The sequence below is a fragment of the Argopecten irradians genome, chromosome 13 (assembly GCF_041381155.1).
Source record: "Argopecten irradians isolate NY chromosome 13, Ai_NY, whole genome shotgun sequence".
In the NCBI taxonomy this organism is placed as follows: Eukaryota; Metazoa; Mollusca; class Bivalvia; order Pectinida; family Pectinidae; genus Argopecten; species Argopecten irradians.
The window spans coordinates 13,308,942-13,334,727 of record NC_091146.1 but is presented as its reverse complement, the minus strand read 5'-3'; the positions used below and the strand labels follow the sequence as shown (position 1 = coordinate 13,334,727).

General features: G+C 36.1%; 2 pseudogenes; one reads left to right on the top strand and one right to left on the bottom strand.

Annotated features, from left to right (window-relative positions):
• The first annotated feature begins 412 nt into the window (after positions 1–412).
• Positions 413–6,208, top strand: LOC138305610 (heat shock 70 kDa protein 12A-like; annotated as a pseudogene).
• Positions 6,209–15,556: 9,348 nt separating this feature from the next.
• LOC138305609 (heat shock 70 kDa protein 12B-like) lies at positions 15,557–23,939 on the bottom strand (annotated as a pseudogene).
• Positions 23,940–25,786: the final 1,847 nt, after the last annotated feature.

Sequence of the window (25,786 nt, the reverse complement as noted above, 5' to 3'; positions counted from 1 at the left end):
GGAACCGAAAATTTGGTGAAATGTGATGAAATGTCGTAGCACTGTTTATGAGCAATTCTGTATTTGCACATTACAGAGTGATCTGCCCTTGCGGGAAGGTAGTGACTGTGACGCCGTATGCTTGTTCCTAAGTTCCTTAGGTATTAAGAAGAAGCCAATATTTTAGCAAAGGTCATTAATTGGAACAAACATCCCAGCATACCACAGGCTCAGTGTCAGGTCTCTAGGCCCCTTAGCCCTTAGATTTTTAAAAGAAGTCATTTAAAGATTTCAGTCTATTTTTTGACCCCTGTGACCTTGAATGAAGGTCAATGTCGTTCATTTGAACAAATTTGGTAGCCTTTCATCCCAGCATGCTATTGGTCAAATTCAGGACTCCAAGTCTCCAAGTTTTGGAGAAGGAGTTGTTAAAATGGAAAAGTTGACGCCGGACAGACGGACTTGCCCTTCTGCAGGTGAGCTAAAAGTAAGAAAGCATCCATGATATAGCGAATGTCAAGAATCCTCTTTGGTCCAGGGTATGTTGTTATATTTGAGGAAAATCAGTTTGATCAATACCTTTGTATGTATAGCGTATACATACTCAAGGAGGTGAGAAGATATAATTTACGTCTAAGAAGAAAGAGACAAAATCAAACTTTTCAGTTGTCTGTATCATAGATAAAACTTGAACCAGTTATACAGTGCCGTGGTTTGTATTGTACCAAATATGACAACGTTCTGAAAAGACTTAGAAACGCTTACCAATTAACTACCGTCAAATATACGTGTAGGGTCATGCAAACCAATAAATTTGGAGTCTTGAGATCCCAAAGTAAGTACACTATACCATCGACTAGTCTCACCATCCAGGAATTATGACGTCATCATTTTTTAAGCGAGTTTCGATACGTCATCATAAAAAGATAGCACTAATCCACGGTTAACATTATTTACCCAAGTCGGTCTCGAAACCCCTAAACTAGGTGAAAGGATAATTGTTCCCTATAGGCCGGGATCTAGAGGGGGTCCACGTGCACTCCCCCCCACAACTTAACGAACCAATGTGTTTTTTTTCTGAAGCCTTATGATCCACTGATAACGAAATCGAGAGGTAACATTGTATAAAACTGGGATGAACTTCCGGTTATGACATCATCAAGATGGCAGCCATCTCGAATTTCACTAAAGACTGAAAAAAACATTGACATTTTTCAACCGAAGAAGACAAATGAGGCATCAAAATGACCAAAATAGAACCACAAATACATATCAGGTCCATATAATCCAATATATGTAGTTATTTCTACACAGGAAATGAAAAAATCGGATTTTAAGCTCAAAAATTGTCATTTTAAAGCAATTTTTTCATATTTGGCTTGACTCAGCAAAAATGTTTTCCAACAGCAAACTATTATTTCTGATCAGTTATTTGACCTCTTATCAATCAGTAAAAACAACACCAAAAAAAAAAAAAAAAAAAAAAAAACCAATGTTAACATTGTATAAGCTCCGGTTATGACGTCATCAAGATGGCCGCTAATGCGAATTTCATGGAAAAGTTAAAAATATAGTCATAGACATTTTTTCAACCGAAGTACACACAGATGAGGTATCAAAATTACCACAATCGAACAACATATACATATAAGGACCAAATAATCCTATATAAATAGTGATGTGTACGCAGTAAATGAAAAAAAAAGAAGATTTTAAGCTCAAAAATGGTGATATTTTTAGCAAATTTTTCATATTTGGCTTGACGCATCTATAATTGTTTTCCAACAAGAAACTATTATTCGTAACCAGTTATTTGACCTGTTATCAATTAGTAAAAACAACAACAACAAAAACATATAGAAATGGAAAAGAAAATTATTGTTATACCATCATTTGGTTTACAAAACATCACCGGGTGCGTATACAGAGTATATGATTGCTGGTTTTTTTCCAAACCGCTGACACCACAGTTACCGGATGTCTTAGAAATTCCTGAAGATAACATTGGCAATTGACGATTCATATCTTAACACATTTGAATTTTAAGTTGGCTTAATATCTAAGTGGGACTTGACAATTTCCTAACATAATCCATTTTCATGTTCGAAAGTTTGTAGACTAGTAGCGTCTCAAAATGAATTTTTATAGCACAACGCCAAATAATATGGTATTCAAATTAAAACTGAGAAAGCATTTGTTTCCGTTAATACCACGACACTTTCCGAAATTTGTTTCTTTTAGAAATAGCGCATCCACTGTTAACTTTATTTTTCTGTGTATAACGTAAGGAAATGTCAGATGGTTACTGCAGTATCACATATTTCTTTCAATAGTTCTTAATGATAGGCATTATCGTTGTGCGCGCTTTCTCGCCAGAGTGTCGATGAGCTGATGAGCTAATGTGACATCACATTACCAGTTTACCATCGTGGTTCTAACTTGTCAACCGTCCACGGCCAAAGGTAACATCAAGAACATCAGGTTCGCGGATGTGGGAGCTCATCCTGTTTTCAACCTAGTGATTCACATATCGTATATGATGTTCCAGACGTCTCCGGTAGGATGGAAAAAACACCAGAGCCACATTCTGCGAAGGGTTGAGTTGTTTCTCCTTAATTCGTATGAAGCACAATTCCTCATTCTTGTGAACCCTCAGTGACCATAGATGGCACAGGTGAATTCTTTGAAGTCATAAATGAGTTCTACAGTGAAGTTCCTCTCTTTGCCAAGTCTGGAGAGCACTGTAGAAAACTATTGTTTCTGGAGAGTCTTCAATGGTGTATCCACGCATACACCAGATGCGACACAACCAGTACCTTCAAGGGACTGGGGAAAGTCTGACCAATGAAAAACATTTAACATTTATGACCTCATTAAAGACCTCGAGGATATCAACTGTGCCATCTATAGTCGCACGAGTGTCCACGAGGTTAAAGAATGGTGCTTGAATCATTCCGCCATTCGAAGAATCTGGATCTGGTGTAATTTCCTGAGAAGTCTGAAACAGCATATACGATGTGTTAGAATCTGAAGAAGATCCCACATCCCTGAACCTGTTGTTCCTGATATAAACTCTGGCCATGGATGGGCCATGAGAGATGACAGGCTAGAACACTACTGGTAATGTAGTGTCACATCAGCTCATCGAGACGACGCTCTGGCTTTCGACGAATTGGATACTGATATCTCGATTACTCTGATTCGGACTGCATGTACCAGCTACCAGACATGCCGAGTCACGTCAGAGAATAGTGCAGTGAGGCGGGAAAGAACGCACAATGATAATGGTTATAATTGAGAACCAGTGAAAGAAATATGTGACATTGTGGTAACCATCTGACATTTTGCTTATACTATGCATAGGAAATAAACGAAACTGTGACTTGTCCTACCTAGATATTCTGTCAACTTTACATTCATGTTTCCTACTTAAAAATCGCAAATATTCAAACTTATTTAAGGAACATATAATACACCAGAAAACTGTAGTGTCAGCGGTTTGAAGTTAGAAAATTAGCATATACCCAGTATACGCACCCGGTGATATTTTGTAAACTTAATGATGGTATAACAATAATTCTTTTTTGTATCTCTATATATTTTTATTGTTTTTACTGAGTGATAAGAGGTCAAATAACTGTTTACGAATAATAGTTTGCTGTTGATAAACATTTTTGCTGCGTCAAGCCAAGTATGAAAAATTTGCTAAAAAATTATCTTTTTTGAGCTTAAAATCCGATTTTTTCATTTCCTACCTAGAAATCACTACATATATTGAATTATGTGGTCCCGATATGAATTTGTTGTTCTATTATGATCATTTTGATACCTCATTTGTCTACTTCGATTGAGAAATGTTAATGTTATGACTATTTTTCAATTGTTAGTGAAATTTGAGATGGCGGCCATCTTGATGACGTCATAACCGGAGCTTATACAGTGTAAACATTGTTTTTTTTTATTGGTGTTGTTTTTACTGATTGATAAGAGGTCAAATAACTGATCAGAAATAATAGTTTGCTGTTGTGCAAACATTTTTTGCTGCGTAAAGCCAAATATGAAAATATTGCTTTAAAATGACAATTTTTGAGCTTAAAATCCGATTTTTTCATTTCCTGCGTAGATATAAACTACATATATTGGATGACATGTTCCTGGTATGTATTTGTTGTTCTATTGTGGTAATTTTGATGCCTCATTTGTCTTCTTCGGTTGAAAAATGTCAATGTTATGACTATTTTTTTCAATTTTTATTGAAATTCGAGATGGCGGCCATCTTGATGACGTCATAACCGGAAGTTCATCCCAGTTTATACAATGTTACCTCTCGATTTCGTTATCAGTGGGTCATAAGGCTTCAGAAAATATTGGTTCGTTAAGTTCTGGGGGGGGGGGGGGTCCACGTGGACCCCCCCCCCCCCCCCCCCAGATCCCGGCGTACTAAACCTTGTGTGGAATTTTTGCATTGTGTTACAGAGGGCAATCAGAATATTTGATATCATTTTTTGTTGATGATTTTTTATTGAATTTAATTCGAAAATAGATCACTGCAGACACGTGCACTCAGGGCAGCCATTTCCCGCCTTGTCTCCGAGTTTGTACCCGTATGTACACGTCATTACACACGTCAGGATGTTAGCACACTGGTTCGGGGACAGCTTCTTGGCATGTTCTGTGAATATACATGTATATGTATATATATTAATTAAAACATATATATGTTAATAAAATATGTAGAGTGTTTAAGTAGTGCACCAATAATTAGAAGCAAATTGATGTTTTATTGTCGTGCTAAAGTTTGTATTAGACTTTGTCCTGTATTTCGCGCACAGTATAGACATGTATTTCATATCATGGTTAAATAGTGTGATTTTTGCTTCTACGCATTGATGAATCATTCTGTTCCATGGGCAACTTGTATTTTTGGATTATCGGCCGTGAGTTAAATACCGAGCAAATATTTATCCCGTACGCTCCCCAAATCGATACTTATCTATGTAAAACAAGCATTTCCACGAGCCCGGTTTGTACGATTAGCCCCGGTGAGTTAGGATAGCCTGTGAATTTTTATTCTTATTTCTATTATCAATAACCTTTCAAACAATATTATCTACTACGTACTCTGTTATGTGTTATGTTTGCTGTTTTCCTTTCACACAGGTGGTACAATAGATATCACTGTACATGAAGTTTTGAAAGGAGGCTTTTTAAAAGAAACCACTCTGCTAATGGCGGGGATTGGGGTGGGACAAAAGTGGACGAAGCCTTCGAAGAGTTATTGCAGTCGATCATTGGCAAACCTGCCTATAGGCACTTCAGCGTCAACAAGATGCCGAATGTGATTGAGTTGCAGAGAATTTTCGAGGAAAGGAAGATATGTTTTACTGGTAAAAATGCTGGAACGAAGATAACTTTTAGAATACCACTTGAGATTAAAGAGTCATTTGAACAGTACAATAACGATAGAAATTTAGCTGACGTAATCGCAGCTAACTTCTCCCTTGCAGATATTGATTTGAAGCATGACAAAATGCGCCTCTCTCACGCAATGGTACTAGACCTATTTAAACCATCGCTGAAGCACATCACTGATCATATTACTAGTATCTTACAGAAAACGGAGTTACATGATTGTAAAACTATCTTGATGGTCGGTGGCTACTCAGAATGTATCATCCTTCAAGAAGCAGTCGGAAGTGTCACAGAAAACATTCGCGTTATAGTTCCAGGTGGTGCGAGTCTAGCTGTTTTGAAAGGTGCTGTGATCAACGGATTCACTCCGGATGTATTGTCACATAGGGTATGTAGATATACATACGGGACAGACTGCATGACGAAGTTTGTAGAAGGTGTTCACAAAGAGGAGTATCGTGTAATAGATGCAAGAGGGGAAATCAGTTGTGCACATTTCTTTGACAAATTCATCACGAAAGATAAGCAAATAAGAATCGGTACATCTTCGGTTACCAAAGGTTTTGATGTGGTTTTTCCTAAACAAACAGTGATGGGTTTTCGAATATACGCCTCCACGTCGGCTGACCCGATGTACGTCACAGATGACAATGTCCATGAGATAGGCTACATGTGTTTGGATATGCCAGATACATCATTAGGTCTAGAAAGATGGGCCATGGCAACGATGTACTTTGGAGGATCAGAGATCGAGATAAAAGCTGTGGACGAACACACAGGTAACACAATACGTACATCTGTTGACTTCCTTGGGTAGTGTGGTGATGTAATTAAGTTCTGCACACGAACCAAATTAACAAAACCCATGTGCATTATGCATTACTATGACAGAGAACCTGTATGACACCTTTTAAAATTCAAAAGACCCAAGCGGCCGGTACTAGGGATGATCTAAGTTAGCTGCTAAAAGCCATTCTTGAAATTGAACAATGAATAAAAATATCTTATGGATCATTGTTCGCAACAAAACGAGGAGTTGGCTGAAGGTGGTTAAGGTCGTACGAACGAAAGTCAAGGTCAAATTTCCATATAGTGGAGTGTTTGGGGAGCTGGTGGGGGGCTGGATGGCATGCATCACAGCTCATGTGCTACAACTCATCTGAGCTGTCAATCATCGGGATAGACACTGCTTCTCAGAAACAAAGAATATTTACACCCGGTTCCTCAAATGTACCCAATACCAGATACATTATGCGTATATATATCCTACTGTTGAGTGTAAGCTAACATTTACATTTTAGTGCACTCCTTTTAGTGCACTTGGAGTGCACTACATTTAAATTATTAGTGCACTACATTTAAACTACAGGTAAACTAGAAGTGCACTACATTTACATCAAGTAGTCAGGTGTGACCTCTAAAACCTCTATACAAGAAATGGGCAGTGCCATTGAACACCTTTGTTAGATACATAGATACATGTACCCGTATATTTTACCTGTCTCACCTGGTAGTTCAGTTATTACTGGATATTCCAATAGTGTAATTGAATTTTCTGTTCTTATATAATTACTTAATAACATTTTATGTTTAAGGAGATTAGCATTGATCATCATAATATGAACACTCTTGTTCTGTGATTTAACGATATTTAAACCGGAGACTTAATATCTGTTTAAACATAATTCTACAATAATTCTGCACATATTATATTATATATAATACATATATAATATAGAATGAATTGTCTTTTTATTGATATATAATAAACGTATATATACATTTAATATATTTATTGTATTGTCATTTTGATGATATAGATATAAACATTAGATCTACAAATGTATGTTAAAATCAAGTAAAAGTTGTGCACATGTATTAGAAGATAAACTGTAAGAGATGACATGTACGTTGTATATTTATTTAAATGTTGGGGAATGTAGTATATGTAATTCATGTGGACAATGACATTTTAATCTATTTTAGTATTTACACGTACACAGAAAATACATTTTTTTAATTATACACAAATTAATTGGTATTTTTATTTTCAACCAGTAAATTTAGAGTATACACTTCATATCATTATTACAGTAGAGCATTCGACTAGTGTTCGGAGGTCCCGGGTTCGAATCTCGATCTTGCTGCTCTATTTTCTTCTCTTCTGTTACAAAAATGTATGCTAATCAGTTGCCACATGTCTTTCTTGAAATACTTCTCAACACGAAACAAAACCGTTTTTTATTAACTTATAAATTATTACTTCAGGAATAAACGCATTAATAGATATATGTATTTATTTTTTACAAAATGATAAAAAGTTTAACGTGATATATAATTGTGAGCATCTTAAAACAAGCAGATGAGAAAAATACATTAAAAATCATTGCCGAACTTCAGAAGCTATATGGATATTCCGTACTTCATGATTTTTCATTAAACGAAATTAACAATAGAAATATTCGATAATAACATAACATTACCTTACTGTGTTTTTATGTTCAAAATAGGATCTGTTTGAGTATTTAATTAAGGTATACAGTCTTCTTTGTCAGATTCTTTTTCTAAATATAAAATACATTCTATACACTAAAATATTGAGTGTCATTGTAAATAAACCATTTGCTTGCAACACTAATCACGTGTAATTAATAGTAAATAATTCAATTTTGCTTGTTATGAGCATTTTCATTGGCTTAAAAATTTACTTTATCAGCCCATAAAGGAAAAAATGGCGTCGCCGTTTGTAACGTTGCTTTTGATTGGTTGAGATGAAGGCGTAATGATTTCATAGACAAAAGAGTCCCAAAATGAATTTTGAATATTGAAGAGATTATCTTTAGTAAATTGAATTATAAGGATTAATTTGAATAGATTTTTTATGTTATGAAGATATAACACAAAAATCTGAGTGTACTCTCATCATAAACCGCTTCGCGGTTTATTTAGAGTACACTCAGATTTTTGTGTTATATCTCCATAACATAAAAAAAATCTATTCAAGTTAATCCTTAAATAATGTTTGAAAGTTTGCAAAACATGAAATCAGCAGGTAAAAGTTTGTTTACAAATGAACAAAACCCAAAACTAGTAGCCATGGACTACATTTTCCATTCGATGTATGGAGGCCCATACGGGAAGTCCATTTGTATCATCACGTAAATAACCTTTGTTAGTAATTATGCAATATATTTTGAATTGAGCAAATTTGTCATGAATAATTTTTTCAGAGGTAACTAGTTCCTAGTTATATGTGCCGTAGTATTCATTACGATACGCGGAGGATTCATACAGTTTGCAAAGAAAATGTCATTCACACAACGATGAAGGTACAAATAGTGACATCATTATAGTTGTAAGTTGTAGCTGTGTTCCCAACGTTTTGCTTTGTTTGTTTCCGTTCTGTTTCCATACATCATTCCAAAGTCGACCATTAAGTTCTTATGAAGGTACGGACTTTCTTAAAATGAAAACATGGATTTTGAAAAATATGGCCGTTATAATCGTCGAAGTGATGTAGGCCTATATATGTAGATAATGACTATCATGATATGCAGAGATTTAAATATGACATCAAGGATGTACTCCTCTTTAATCTCTTGTGTATATGGTCAAAACGGCAAAATTCACATAAAATCCAATATTTTGTCAACTAGGTATCTTTGAGTGACAATAGCTCAAAAACGAGCACACGGACATATGTTTTTCTTCCATTTTATTTTATGGCATGAACTCCTATTCCCAAAAATCTAAATGAGAAAAAAGTTTAATACAATGAAATTTTGAATTCTTAGAAGAGTTTATCCTTCAAGACAAATAATCATGATTTGATACGCAAACCTTTTCTTGAGGTTCAAATTTGAGCTACGATAATTTTCCTAGTTGTTCTAAGTTTATTGATGCATGTAAAAAAAAAGTTCCACGGTATATATTTTCAACTTTATCAATCTCTATCTCATTTCCATATTTAATTTCTGTTTCTGAAGAATTCGATTTCGGTTTTATCAATAGAGAAAGAATTATGAGGCGAATAAACCATACGGATTCGAAAAGCGAAACCAAAAATCTCTAAACCTCAGAACATATTGCCCAAATTAATAAAATGACTTTAGTGTAGACCTAGCCAGTTTCTTCTCTCCTCAAATTTCTAAGTAGTTTTTTGGGTACACGAAGAAAAAAATGCCATAATGACGCATCGTCGGGAACCCATGAACCATCGATATTATAGTTGTAATGTTCACCAAAGGGATATGAGAATTAGTTACAGTTTATATAATCTTGGACCCACCAAGTACTAGTACTATATAAAGTATGATGTTTACCCTGTTTTATCTAGACCTCTTAAACGTCTAAAATGGTCTTAGGGCACTCTGGTGGGTCCATGATTATATAATCTGTAATTCATTCTCAGATCCCTGTGCTGTTCTCAAGCGGCTTTGGATTTTCGACCATATAGGAAAGACGAAAAGCACAGTTTCCTATGTGCCAACATAACGACGTTTCTGATTGGTTGTCAAGTTTAACGCGTTAAAAGTTAACGTGATAAAATAATTATTGACGTGATAAAAAACATTTTAACGCGTTAAATGTTAACGCGTTAGCATTTAAAGCGTTAAATGCAATTTTAACGCGTTAAAAGTGTGTGTTTAACGCGTTCAATGTTAACGTGATAAGATAATTATTGACGTCATAAAAAAACATTTAACCCGTGAAATGTTAACGCGTTAGCATTCGCGTTACGCGGTAAATGCAGTTTTTAACGCGTTAAATGTGTGTTTAACGCGTTAAATTATCTCCTTTCTGACATGAACAGACTTTCATAGTATACTATGAAAATGCTTATAAACTGTCAGATATATTTCTCCGTGCCTTTGAAAGATTTTTACAACTAAATTCACCAAACCCTATGGTTTCCAATAGATTACTAAAGACAAAATAGGATGTTATTCTCGCCTACGGCACATACACATTTAAGAGATTTTTACACGTAATAGTAGCGAACAGCATTAATGACTCGAAGAGGTACATTTCCAAATCCAACTACCGTCACATATATGTTTTTAAAGAGTGAGGTCTTATTGCAATTGACAACGGTTATATTTAACAACCATTATATTTAACAAACATAAAAATGCCTTGATATCGAAAACATCTGTAATTAAAGTTGTTGCTTTCTTCAGACATGTCAAATTTCAGTACATTGTATGTAGGTCATTCAAATCAAATTTCGGTAAAGTGCTGAGTTTAGACAACACATACTATTATGAAGTACACATGTATAATAGGTTATTGCCTATCGCATGTTTCAGTAGATTCAAAACTTGCATACATACGTTTATTATTTACCACCTAATACTTTTAGCCGTTCTGTCCGTCCGTCCGATGTCTATGGGACCCTAGTGCATTTTGGAACCGATCGGTCAACAAGATTGCCGACAGGTCGCCATCTTGGATTTTGATAGTTTTACACAGTAGTATTTACGGCAACACATATCACATATATTCTCAAAATATGACTTAAACGTCATAGCAAACCAATTTCATTCGGAATACAGCAGTCCGGTACTTTACCGACATCAATGCTTCATTTGAATTTGTTTCTCTAAATCGAAGTGAGTAACACAACAGAGGGTAGCCTTGGAAACTTTGAAACGTTTAAACATGCGAGTGCACTTTTGCTCGCAGGCACTCGTGAAATTCTCAATATCCATCATCATTTTCTTTAAAGTAGTTGTTAATACCCATGACAACACTTCTCGTCCGTCATTTAAGTAGAAAACAATTTTAGATTATTTACAGATTGTGGAAGAATGTAAGACAACAGACCGCGGACGGAAGAACAAAAGTTTATACATATTTTTGGAGATTTGAAGATACGCTGTATGAATAAAGGGGGTCTCGACATATTATCACAAGCCATCCACCTCTTGGATGTGGGTACGAATCCCATGTTTGCCAGCAACAAACCAACAAACCTGGCACGTCCTTACATGACATTGGCTATTAGTATGGCGTTAAACGTTACAACCAAAACCATATATTTACACTTGCTAGGCTTGTTCACTATACGTAAATACTAGCCGATTTTGTTTACCATAACTGCATGGGATCTCTTGTTATTTTTTGATCACATTTAAAAGTATGATAATGATTAGGGCATGCTAATAATGAAAATATATATTGAAGTCATGTTGAAATGTCATGTTATGGTAATATGTTTGTAGGGTGATAGAATATAAGAATGAATAATGTAATTGTGTTGATGATAAGTACAGAAATGTTACAGTGATTTTATGATGAATGATGATGTATTTGTTGACCACTGATGAGGATGATAATCTTATTGATATCTAATTGGAAGATGATATAAGTGTATATGATGATTAATGTTATATGGATGATGACTCATGATAATAATATTATATTAATGTCATGTTGAATGAGGATGTGAGTGGGTTGATTGTGTATGATTATCTTGGACGAGTTAATATTATATTGGTATGCTTAATTAATAACGATGTGAGTATGAATGATGATCTTTGATGAGGCTGTGGGGTGTGAATGTGATGGTCAATTTTTGAGGATGATTATAATACATGAAGATGGCAATATATTGAAATTATGCTGAATATGATGTGAGGAGGTGTGTATGGTGTGAGTGAGATAACCATGTATCTGTATATGTAAAATCTTCGAAAATAAAATAAATATAAAAAAAGAATAACTGCATGGTAACATTGAACTTTGAACTTGCGTATGAAAATGTTCTATTCAATTTAAAGGGGCTACTTTTTAAAAAAAAAGAAACACATGGCTTTGTTTACATTTTGACGCAACATTATGTGTATATTGTTGTTTTTCATAGAATTTTGGAAAAATGTAAACATTACATATATGTTTTACATTTATATATAATACCAACATTTTTTAAATAAACAATTTTATAAAAAAAAACGGGGAAATATCCCGACCGGGGCGACGTGCAGTGCTGTCAAATGTAAACATTACCTCTGTGTCTGTGTTCGTCCTACGATCGAGTCTTTGGGGCGGACGGGCGTGAGACCCTCTGACAGAGGTCAGTTATAAACATATCATCTTGTCTTTGTTCTTTGAGAATTTAATCATGTGTATTATAAAACATGCACCGCTAGTAATCCACGTGTTGACAGTTACGCGTCACCACAAATACATTGTACCCATCGAACACAAGTGAAAGTGTTCCGTCTGTAGATGGCGATGGATCTAAGCGTAGATTATACAATCACATGGCTCCCAATGGTGTAATATCGTCAAGTCAGACGACAATCTCCAACACGTTGAGCTACTTGAATAACGATGTATTGACAACTTCGGCAAACTCCAGTGTGTAAGCGTGCGTCAGCTTCGCCTCGCTGTACAAAACGGTCACCGAGTTCACACATGTGGCCGAGTACAAATTCTTTATGTTATAACGCTATATATTAACTTTAAGCAAAATTGAATATATATTTATAATTCTGATCTGATGAAATAAAATTTTCTCTGAAATTTTCTTTGTTTGTCATGTTTATTTTACAATGAAATATTGAACTTTTTTGTCGTCGCGGATGAATAATTCTACCTTACGTGAAGAGTCATAATTTGCTGTTCAAATGAGTAAGCTCCTCCCACTTTTGACCGACTTTTATTGAATAATAACGTCACATTCAAATGACGATTTCATTGCATAAAATATAAATAGGGATTGGATTTCGCTTTTATGTTAACCATGCTTGTATGGAGCAATTCCTCTAAGAATATATTCTATGGGGCGCGGTTAACATAAAAGCGCAATCCAATCCCTATATGAATAAAGGTATGACATCAAATCTCCGTTTAGATAAGGGTTTGTTTTTCGGCACTACCTCCCAACCCAAGTTTGTCATAATCGAAGGAAACTACAAAACATGTCAGTGTAATTTTGTTGTTATTTATTTTAAGCTTTGTTTTCATACAAATCATTAGCAAAAATAAAACACTGCTATATCACTTCAGCATTGATAATTACAACAACAAAAATATTTTTTTGATCAGATCAGATCAGCAAAAACAGTTAATGTATCACAAATTATAAAACCTTGTCAATAACATTCCAAACAACAAATATCACAAAAAAGAAAACTAAGACTCAAATAGACTCTAGGCGGGTCACACAAGTACAGACCGTCTATGTGATCACCCTGACCTAGCTATTCAATTATAACAATATGTATAGAAGTAATGTTGATAATGTAGTATAATACATATAAATGATAAGAATTTTAGAGTATGAAATTTGGACTAATATATAATTATCCACATATATCTTTCACGTACGGGGTATGTTACACTGTTTTTTGTCATTTATATGTATTATACTACAATATTGCATTCAAAATGTGGGTATTAAAATCAGTAGTTATGTCATGGCCATAGGTGAACTGCATACAAATGTTGATTTATTCAACATAATGCAATTCGAGGTCCATTTTGCTGACATTTCAATTTCAAAAATTGATAAAACACATATGTTTCATTAGGGTTTAATTAGTATTTTTAGTGGGAGTTAATTTTCTGATACTCCATTTTAATTGTTAATTTTAAATTTCGGAAACAGATTATTGACCTGGACATAAATTGTCACAAATTCACGAATTACGTAGGTCTACAGTGAAAATAGTTTGATTCTGAGTATACATTACTATATAATAAGGGTCAAAGAATTAATATCAACAGGATTTTCCAGATGACACGGGATCCCATTAAACGTTAGTCTGTAGGATACGAATTACTTTTAATGGTAAATATGGGACAAAAAAGTAATTACAACCGTGTGAACAAAACAAATTGTCAAATTTTCGAGGCGATCTGCCCCTTTATCAAGATACACAAAACGAACACGATTATATAATGTGATACGAATAGTAATACGGGACAATGAAAGTTGACAAATATATAGCAGCAGAATGGGGCGTAATAAACCCTTCGTCAGGTGGCAGACAAAGGCCGGACCTACCAAAATGATGTTCGGCATAACAATATGAGCAGTGACTGGAAAGCGTGCCACATATGACGTCAAAAGTGTGGCGAAAATTTATTTGTAGGCCTAGTGCTCATTTGTATAGGATACAAATTAAGTCGCTGTGTGCAAAGGAGCAAAATCCTAAATTTAGTCGTCTTTTACCTGGCAGCATATACAAAGAATAAAAAAGCGTAGAAAAGAACGGAAAAATGCTCGAAGTAGGGATAAGTAATTGCAATTTGTAATATACATATACATGTACGTATATGCAATCTATATTTAACGTTCGTTAATGTCTTTGGAATAGCGGGTCTGTAGATAGGTAATCCAGAATCTCTCTCAATCGACGCTGGGTAAGTTGAAATGTCTGGCAACCGGATAGTCAGGTTTGTTTTGTTTGATTGTCCAGCGGTGATTGTTGATTCTGACGTTGAATGGACCACCGGTTTCCCCAACGTATTACATTGTGCATTGCCAACACGAGAGGAGGTAGATGACATGGTAGAGGAGGAGGTTTGCTGCTCATCACTACTAGGTCTTTTACATTTTTGGTCTGCGGTAGGCTAGTACCGATGCCTCTGGGAAAATACGCCTAAGTTTGGTTGATGACTCGATGCTTTTTCTAGTGGTTCCATAGGATAGAAGGGATATGTGATAAGTTAGGACGGAATGTTACCACACAAGGAATACGTTGAGTGGCAGTTCTGGTTTGCTTTATGAGAAGACTGGGTCTATCAAGGGCGCGGACCTTGTCGATTTCTTGGTCAATCAGGTGTGATTTGTATCCTCTAGAGAGAAGGTGGTATTTCATCTCTTCGCAACGACGTTCGAAGGTGGTATTGTCGGACATTATTCTTCGGACTCTTAAAGCTTGTTAATAGGGAATGCTTCTGATTGTAAGCGATGGATGACAACTGGTGGGACGGACGTATAATAGATGAGAATCAGTAGGTTTGGAATACAAGGCAGTACTAATAACCCCTTGGGTGATCGGGTGGTGTAGTGGTTAAGCCGCTCGCCTTTCACCTAGCACGGAGGTGAAAAGGTCAGCGGTCACCTGCCCGATCACGCGGATTTTCTCCGGGCACGCCGGTTTCCTCCCACAATAAAAACTTGTTTCCCAATCGATGTAAAATAAAAAAAAAATTATATCTAATGACCCTTTCAACTAAGGTGGATCTAGTGTCTAGAAATATATTGGTGTCTGATGATATATCGTCCGTGACTTTTATGGTATTGTGGATTGTGTTGGCATGTTCAATGAATTCATCGGAGAGACTGTCGGTTGGAGGTCCATTTGATTTCAATATCGTCAATAAATCTGAGGCAGCTGAAAGGTTTGATTGGGACTGCAAACTTACCACATCTCCCTTCTATCCTTAGGAACCACTCGCAAATCATCGAGTCACCAACCAAACTTTTTCCCAGAGCTACCGCTACTAGCCTACCGGAGACCAAAAAAAAATGTAAAAGACCTTGTAGTAAGCAGCAAACGTCATCCTCTTGCTCCTGCTGCACAAACGGATTCATTCAAGACATGAAACAATAAACGGTGCATGATGTGTCCATACATAGCATCCACAGACACATTTGAACATGCATTCAACAAAAAAGCAAACACCATCCGACAGAACCAGACATGCAAATCCAGCAATGTCATCTACCTCCTCTCGTGTAAGAAATGCACAATGCAATACGTTGAATGCAGAAGTTTCCCGTTATACCGTCCCCTGATGTACCGCCAACCTCACATACCACCACACTAGTCCCCCGTCATACCGTTCCCTGTTGTACCATCAACACTGCATACCGCTACACTAGTCCCCGGTCATATTGTCCCCTAATGTACCGCCAACCTCACATACCGCCACACTAGTCCCCCGTTATACCGTCCCCTGATGTACTGCCTTCACACATATCGCCACAGTAGTCCCCCGTTATACCGTTCTCTGATAAGCCGCCAACCCGTTATTCCATCCCCTGTACCGCCAACCCGACATACCGCCGACAGCAGTGCCCCGTTATATCACCCCCTGATGTACTACTATATAATATAATACTAATCACTATATAAATTCCTGTTAATACCGTGTAACCCCACATACCGCTATCCACAAATCTAATGCAAATACAAACATACTGCCGAAACAGCACTGGACAAAAGGAGGCTTATAACGGGGGACTGTTGTAAGGGTATATTCTAAAATGCATGTGTTTAGTCGTATAAAATGGACAGTTAATTACACGTGTACAGGCGTTTTTGCCAGTCTAACCGAGGAAGTCAAAACATGCACAGATCTTGTTCTCTGTGTGTTTGTCGACAGCGGTAAGTTGGATCTCTGAGCCTCCGAAGTATAGGGTCACATTTGCTCCCCTCTCTTTACCTAACGTGATATCAGGCATCTCGAGTCTCGCTTCTCCGATCTTCTGACAACTGTCGTCTGTAACATATTTGGGACATTCAGATGTAGACGAGTACAACATTAACCCCATGCTTGTTGCTGAGGAAGCCACAACATTGAATGATTTAGTTACTGATGATTCCCCTAACGATACATGCGATCCTTTACTGACAAAGATATAGAAACAGTTTATCGCATTTCACCTCACCATCATCATTTACAATCCGATATTTATCATACCCATCAACTCCAAACGGAGTGCGTGTGGCTATCCCGTAAGTGTATTTTACATATCCGCTGAGACAATGTCCCCGGACAGTGGACCATTAATCACAGCTCCCTTCAGTACGCCAGACCTGACTGCCCCGCTCGGAATGATTAAGACGTCATGTATCCTAAAAGCAATTCTGCGGATAGCTTCCTGTAGATATTGACACTCGGCGACGGAATACCCACCTACCATCAGATATAGCCTCGCAATTAGATCACCACTGGTTGACTGAGATAAATGAAACAGTGTTTTTGGTTATGGATTTCAAGGATTGATTGGAACAGAGCTGGTGCTTGGTTATGGATTGGTGAAAGGCGGATTTTATCACGATTCCATTTCCACAACTTCATTGGAGAGAAACTAATTTGGTATAGCTTCTGGCAATCGCTTACCTGGATTGAACAGTTTGTGAATGATTCCATAAGAGGGAAGGCACTGTGATCGTTGATTTACTTGCAGGATCATTAACTATCAAATGTCCGTTTTTTTACCTCAAAATTCCGGTGCAAGTCGATAACGCTTGGCACATCGTTAGTCTTGAAGTGGTCAAATGCAGGTTTACCGACAATATTTTCCCAAAAGTTTCTCAAAGGAGGCATCCACTTTAATTCCTCCCCAGTCTCCGCCATTAGCTTCGTAGATTTCTTTAAGGAACCCGTTCTTTAATACTTCATGGACCGTTATATCGATGGTCCCGCCTGTTTGAAATGAGAAAATTACAAAATTAGGCCTGTAATATGATATGACCCATCGGCATTCACACCACCTATGGTTTTCGCCATCGATGTTCAATTGTAGAAATTGATACGATCATAACATTCATTTGGATATAATGGTTAATTGACAAAATAACATGGGCTCATGTATGGTTAAAATAGTTATATTGACCGAAGTGAGTTACTTTTTCAAATGCCATTATGCTCTGTGATTATGATTTATAAACGAGCATGACAATTACCGTATTTTTCCGGACAATAAGTCTTCCACATCTGCTAAGGCCAAAGGCTGTTTAAAAGATTTTCACAGTTATAGTACACATATAAGTCGCACAGGTAAATAACACCATCTTGTTCGCCCTTTATATTGCTTAATTAATTTAAAGTATTTCGAATTCTTGTAAAAATATAGTGTTAACAATTTGGTAAAACTTTGACATTACATATTTTTTATAGTGCCACAGCTGTTTACCTGATGATATGAACATGTTCTGTATGCTAAATTTCACTGTAACGATATATCACTTAATAAAATATTTTAAAATTTGAACATGGACCCCATGTAAAATTAGGATGATCAGGTTGATGCTCCCAAAAGAGCAAATATATCGGCCTCTAAGAGAGTCGGAAATCTAGGGATCATATATTCATAGATTATTTAATTGAAGTCGCCAAACAATCACCGCCATGTTCAGTGACTTACAGGTTTTGTCGAGTATTTATGAATCGTATCACGTGACTGACGTCGACACAACCTGCACCTGGTGAACCAGGTAACTAGCGTAAGCGCACATGTGCTTGTTTACGTGTTTCCTTCTGGCTAATATACTACTCAAAAATTTGCTAAGGATCACTTTGATTTTGTAGTATATCAAATTCATTTAATTGTACAATATTCATAAAAACACACTTTAATGATGTCTTTAAGATGTCTAAACACAGGCTCCAACAGGAAAACTATGGAATGTTCACGTGTGCTCGATACATTACTTGCGAAACAGAGCTACCCCCCAAAATCACAAAAACACGGCAATGGGAGCGAAAATGAAATTCGCGTTAAATCAATTTTCTCGTGTAATTTTCATTTCATTATATTGTGTGACGTCCCCTAGCTTCAATAAGACTTTCGACATCGCCGACGCATGCTCGCAATTAAGTCCCGTTTCCGGTTTTACTGGATGGAGGCCCATTCCTCTTGTAGGGCCTGTTCCATGTTTTTGCAGTGACCTTTCGGGAAGAAATGGATTACTGTAGCATGTCCTACACGTGCTCTATCGGATTTAGATCCGGGGAACGAGCAGGCTAATCCATGGGTTCGATAGTTTCCCTCTGAAGTTCGTCGTCAGAGGTTTAGTAACGCTACGTCACTACAAAATGACTTCATAAACGCCACTGGAACTCGAATATCTACGCTATTTGTACATAATCATACAGACTGAGGTTCCGAAGACCTGCAGAGAGGATTCCCTTGACTGGTAGGCATGCTCAGGCTACACTTACATGGGCCCACGATCATGCGAGATGGACTATCAGAGACTAGAGCCCTGTTCTGTTCACAGACAACTCCAGATTCTGTATCGACTTCACAGACAAGCGTGCTAGAAAGTGGAGACTACCAAATGAACGATTTCTTACAGCCAACGTCTCCGAACACGACCGACATGGCGGCGGGTCTGTAATGGTCTGCGGCGGTATAAGTGTCCAAAGTAAAACAGATCTCCATGTCTTCCCGAACGACAATTTGATAGCCCAGAGGTACTGCGATGAAGTCCTCGATGTCTACATTAGACCATATGCTGGTGCTATCGGTCCGGAATTCATTCTAATGGATGATAACGCTCATCCACATAGAGCTCGGGTCACTGTCGCCTATCTTCAGAGGAAAACTATCGAACGCATGGACTGGCTTGCTCATTCTCCGGATCCCAATCCGATAGAGCACGTGTGGGTCATGCTACAGGAATCCATTTCTTCCCGCGTTTACCAGCCAAGGTCACCGCAAGAACTTGGAACGGCTCTGCGAGAGGAATGGGCATCCATCCAGCAAAACCGGAAGCGGGACTTAATTGCGGGCATGCGTCAGCGATGTCGCAGTGTTATTGAAGCTAGGGGACGTCACACGATATGCTGAAATAAAAATTACACGAGAAAAACTGTTTTAACGCGAATTTCATTTTCGCTCCCATTGCCGTGTTTTTGTGATTTTGGGGGGTAGCTCTGTTTCGCAAGTAATGTATCGAGCACACGTGAAAATTCCATAGTTTTTCTGTTGGAGCCTGTGTTTAGACATCTTAAAGACATCATTAAATCATTTTTATGAATATTGTACAATTACATGAATTTGATATACTGAAATATAAAAGTGATCCTTAGCAAATTTTTGAGTATTATATGAGCAAATCATGCTGGTATTTATCCACATAATGAGTATTTGAAACATCTAATTCACACATTGCCGTAAACATAATGTGTGTAATCAAATATGTAATATGCGAGCATTATTTTCTTTGTAGATCAAGTCCTGCTGAGGTCGACCACATGTTTGTAGTTATGAAAAATTGTTTGACATTTTCTCTTGGTTTCACAACTCTCGTGTTACTTCGAGATTGCCGCGACGATGTTTGGAAGAATCTTTCGAGCGTATTTTCCGTGTACACGTTAAAAAAAGATTTTTTACTTTTATAATTAGAAATACTTCCAGTGCTGCTGCAACTTTACAAAAAAGTGGTGAAAATTAGCAAAGTTTAAAACTCAGACAGACCGGAGAAAAATATGTAAAACACTTAAAAAACAGTTTATCACTATGACAAAAAAGCGAAAGTGATAGACCATCACAAACTTTAAACAATGTTGCCTATTTATACTTAGGTAAACTAATTTAATATTCTACGAAACGATATATTGCATTTCTCGAATCAATTATCGATAGTCATCACTGAATATCGTCTGAAATGGTGAAGTAAATTGGAATTTAATCGTTGACAAGGCTTCTAGTAACGTTTTGTTGTCGCTTTAGATAACATTCCGATTTGTCATCAAAATTCGAATATAAATACACTAAAAGGGTTTTACCAAAATCTTTTATGGAATCTTTGAGACAAAAATAGGACCATATATAATAACCGAGGTTTGCTAAATCGATGTGTTCTATATTGGGGCTTGCGTAAGCATCGATCGATTAACTAGTAAACAAAAACAGGAGTCGTGGAAGCCTTAAAATAACTGTGCCGTTAACTGGGCGAATTTTTAGACCTGTTAATATTTCTTCACTTAATCTACTGAAAAAACACAGAAAATATTGTATATGTACTAAATTGCTGTGTTTTATGCCTTAATGAATGTATAGATGGACACATACCTCCAGAAATCACTGTACAATTTACTAATACCATTGTAACAATGTGCCGATGATATTGTAGACAACAATTTGGGCTTCATTCGTTCTGAACCGTAGGTACGTAATTCACTATTATTATGTAATTAAGTATATGTACTAGTGCTATTGACGTTATGGCCACAACAACCAATTTCTGCTTATATGTATATGTAAAAATCACAACCAATGCATTGCCAAGTACTGTTATTACAAAATACTTCGCAATCGTTTTGGTGATGAATAAAATATTAACACGCATTTTTTTGAATCATGCCGAGGTAAAACATAAAAAAAACAGAATATATCACCTTTAATTTTCTTGAAGCGAGTAAATAAAGTCCGACTTTCCCCGGACGAATCTAAGATGAATCATTGTAGCAAAATAAAAATAAATAAGTGAGATTGGTTCTATCTAGTATTGACGATTGTATGTTCTCAATGATGTTGATATTTTTGCCAGAATAAAATCTACTCGACATATTTACGAGTCAATATAGTAACACAATATAATATAACGTGTAATATGTAACAGGAATAAAATTGTTAAAGTTATCCATGATACATGCCCACTTATTATCATCGTGTTCGTTCCTAACGGTAACAAATAGAAATGACTTTAATGCCTGTAGAATATCACTAGTTTAAACCAGAATCTCCCCTTATTACCCAACTCTGTTCTTTAACTAGAGATCTAAATATCTAACAGCAATACGAACCTCCACATCCAACACCAAGTATCTACAATCCCTCATTGAAATGTTTCGATTTTAGCAGCACCGATCCCTCCAGATAGGAGTAAACTCACAGGGTATTCTGACAAAGTAATCGATGCGTGCTTCTGGTTCTAACATCCAGGAGTATCTGTTTTGCAGCTAGTCCTGCCAGATAATCTATCAACAATTCACAACAATATTGTTGAACCTTTGATGGTACAAGTCTTAACTTTTTTATTGTGTTACAAATTGGATCTTGTCAAACAATTTCCTATTTTCTTGCACGCAGACGCTATGTCCTTAATTAGTCCGCCATAACTGCCATATATCATTAGGCTTTTTGTCTGATATTTATATATAAGAAAAACAACAACTAGTAATAAAGGCAGAATTAGCGAGCTATATTCCATCCATATTAGCTCATACATATTCACTATAGTAGTTCATGCACACTCTAATTTATTTACTTATTCTATAGAAAAGGTTCGACGAAGGTAACAGTCGTTATAAAAACCATAATATATTATGACATTGCAAAATGAAGCTTATTTAGTTTAATGTGGTTTTTGTTTATTATCTCTTTACAAATATAATTGTATTATCAGGAATTTTTTTGCAAACACTTTTACATTTCGGCTGCTCGATGTTTATTCGTCTATTCAAAATATCTGAAACCTAATCAAATACGTGTAGGTAATTAATTGGATGTCTTCAAATAACCTTTCCACCAAATATCATTTGAACAATTATTAGAGATTTATCCAGAGCTTATATTACATATCAGAAGCCTCACGAATCATCTGTTTGGCCGGATGGGTCCATAATAGCAGAATCACGTAAAGAAGCACCATCTTATAATCTGTCTCCGATGATCGCCTCATCACTGTTCGTCTTAATCACTATCATCGCAGGGTTTTTCAAATGTGAAATAACGGACAGGACGATCACCACTTTGATTGCCGCCTTTTCTTCTTTCAGTCCTCTGATGTTCAAACATTTGCTTTCTGTCCAATCTGAAAACACGTATACGTGATCAACCATATTTTTGTTTCAGTGATCGTTATTTTGACAATAAAGCTAGAGTAGTTACAAAAAGAGCTCTCTATGACTGTCGATCATTATTCTTTTTTTTTTTTTTTGGCAAACCTAAATAGCTCATTTAATCTATCCATTATATTTATTTCTGTAACTCTTTGTTAAATAACATCATCATAATCAATTATAATTATTATGTAATTACTTTATGTTTTAGAAATGCAGTACAGTAAAACGCGGTTATAACAAACCTCACGGGACCAACAAAAGCAATTCGTTATAAGCATAATCAGTTTAACACCTAATATAGATAACTTAATATATTATATTATGCATTTGCACATTACAGGTTATTCGCTCACTTAAGCATTGACCTGCTTTCAGTTGGCAATTATAGGAGTATGAATGCAGCGACACATTTAATAAAGCACGCTAGTATATCAGCCCGACAAACGTAGCACAATGTTGTCTTGTCATTTCATGTGTAAGGCTATTTTCTTTATTGATCCGTAGCTACAAAGATATGTTTGCATGCTTTGATAAAAGTATAAAACCATATTTTAATTAAAAGAAACAGCTATCTTTTTAAGCATGAGCTTGTGTAAAATGTAACAAAATGCAATGGTAAAGCGAGACATTAGCAAACAAAATACTATAACAATTATTTGATACCTCTGAAACTCACATGTGTTTGGTACAAATGCATCTTGAATCGTCTAAAGAAAAACCATAGGTGGTGTTCGCCGTCCATGGCCAGTTCGTTATAGTGGTCCTCCGCTTGAAACCCAAACGAATGAAATGTCTTATCAGGTCTGAACAAAACACAGGTAGGTGCTTTTTGAGATACCAGTCCTCCTGAACCGGCATTCCAGGTCATCAAGTTAATCTTCAGCGGGTCAGTGTGGAACTCATGTCGTGTGGAATAGGCGTACCCAGTGTACGTAGTCCCAAAATCGATGGCCACAACAAACTGGAAGTCGTCCCTTAGATTCATTCTAGAAATAAAATTATTAACTACACTAATATAGTAATTTACCCAGAACATTTCACTATCGCTATCAAATATCCCGACGCCTAATAAGTTGGGAAGCGCAATAGTAAAAAATACTCGATTGGACATGGTTTGGATTTAAACACATTTCAAAGGGAATTGAATAATAATATTTAAAGAAAACATCTCCACATGTACAATTTAGGACAAATCTCTATAACATTTCACTATGATGTCCATTATCTTGTGTAATTCCTTTCTAACTTTGTCATAGCTGAGTAAAATGAAATCTTACTACGTGCTTACAGTTTTTAATTGAACCAACTTTTCCGGTAGACACACTAATCCATGAAATACGTCTTCGTAGTAAATTCCAATATTCCCCTTGGTGAGCTGTTCTACTTTCACTTTCGTTTTCGCAGAAAAATCACTGTTCTTAGAATTCTGCTGTGCTTTTCAAAAACAAGCATTATATGAACTAGTCCCATCGTTTCGATTATTTTTCTTTCAATAATTGGTTTTATATAGTCCAGACATATGATAAATAACACCGTGTGTTCTTTTTCTTGAGTTTTACTTCGCACAGACATTGTCCTATTGCTTCATTGGGGCCTGCATTGTATGCTGTTAGTTTCACTTTTGTCTTATGTATTCGAGGCTTATTTTTCATTTTGTCAAGCTCATTATTTAGATTGATGTTTACATCTGATCCTGTATCTATCTTTAATGGTTTCAGGTTTCCCTGGACTTCTAGAGTAACCATTTCAGACAAACAGGCATCCCGAATTTTGACAAAAAAATGCATAGGTCTAGTATTTATTTGTAGTTTTCTCATGTTTTAAACATTCAAGAATCAATAAACAAATCATTAGACTGACACGAAAATGTAAATATGTTCATGGAAATCGTTAAGGATTTAAGTACAATGGCCCCCTCTCTGACAACGGGTTGTCCTCGCGAGGTAACCAATCAAGCTAAACCACCTGTTAATTAATTTTGTTATTTAGGTTATTTTGCAACGTTTGCAATAACAAGATGGAAATTATGACATGCAGATATGACAATCAGAAGGCATTTTAAACATTACACATTTTCTTGTTATACATGTATTACAGTAAAGGACCACTACATGAAACAAGGAATAACTTTGAGAAAAAGATATACAACCGCCGTCTTTGGGAAAAGCATTCAGCTTTGTGGAATTATAAAAAGTTTATACACTATGTTCAGATGACATTATAACAATATATACTTTGGTATCAATTGGAATGCCTCCATTGATGTCATATGTACGTAATGTAATATACAGCCGCCATTGATAAAGGACTCGATGTGTATGCCTTTGTAAGTCAAACCCGGTTAAACAAGCGTTCCGTGTACATGCTATAAACACAATTATTAAACGTATTATAAGAGTAACATAGTTATTTGGTAGACCGAAATATATACCGGGACCCATGTGAATTTGTATAACTGAATTGTTCATTTTTGTTTTGTAATCTTTTGTCAATTAACAAGCAGCAACAACGGTATACGATACAGTAATACCTTAAGGTTATAACACTTTTTTATCACCTTTGTTACTATAATGTTTCAAGTAAAGCCTACAAAATGATACATGTGCATAAACATACAAAACTATCACTAATTAAAAAACCCTAACAAACCAAGCTCTTTTATCATATGTATTTCGTAAGTAAACCCTTTTGTGAAACAAAAAGGTGATTTGTATATTTATCTGGTAACAACCGACATATGCTTTATTTGCCGTAAAATATGTTGGAATAATATACCCCCCAATCAAATTTTTATATACGATAAATCGTCGTGATATGATATATGGTCCTGCAACCGCCTGTCCACAGATCTAAA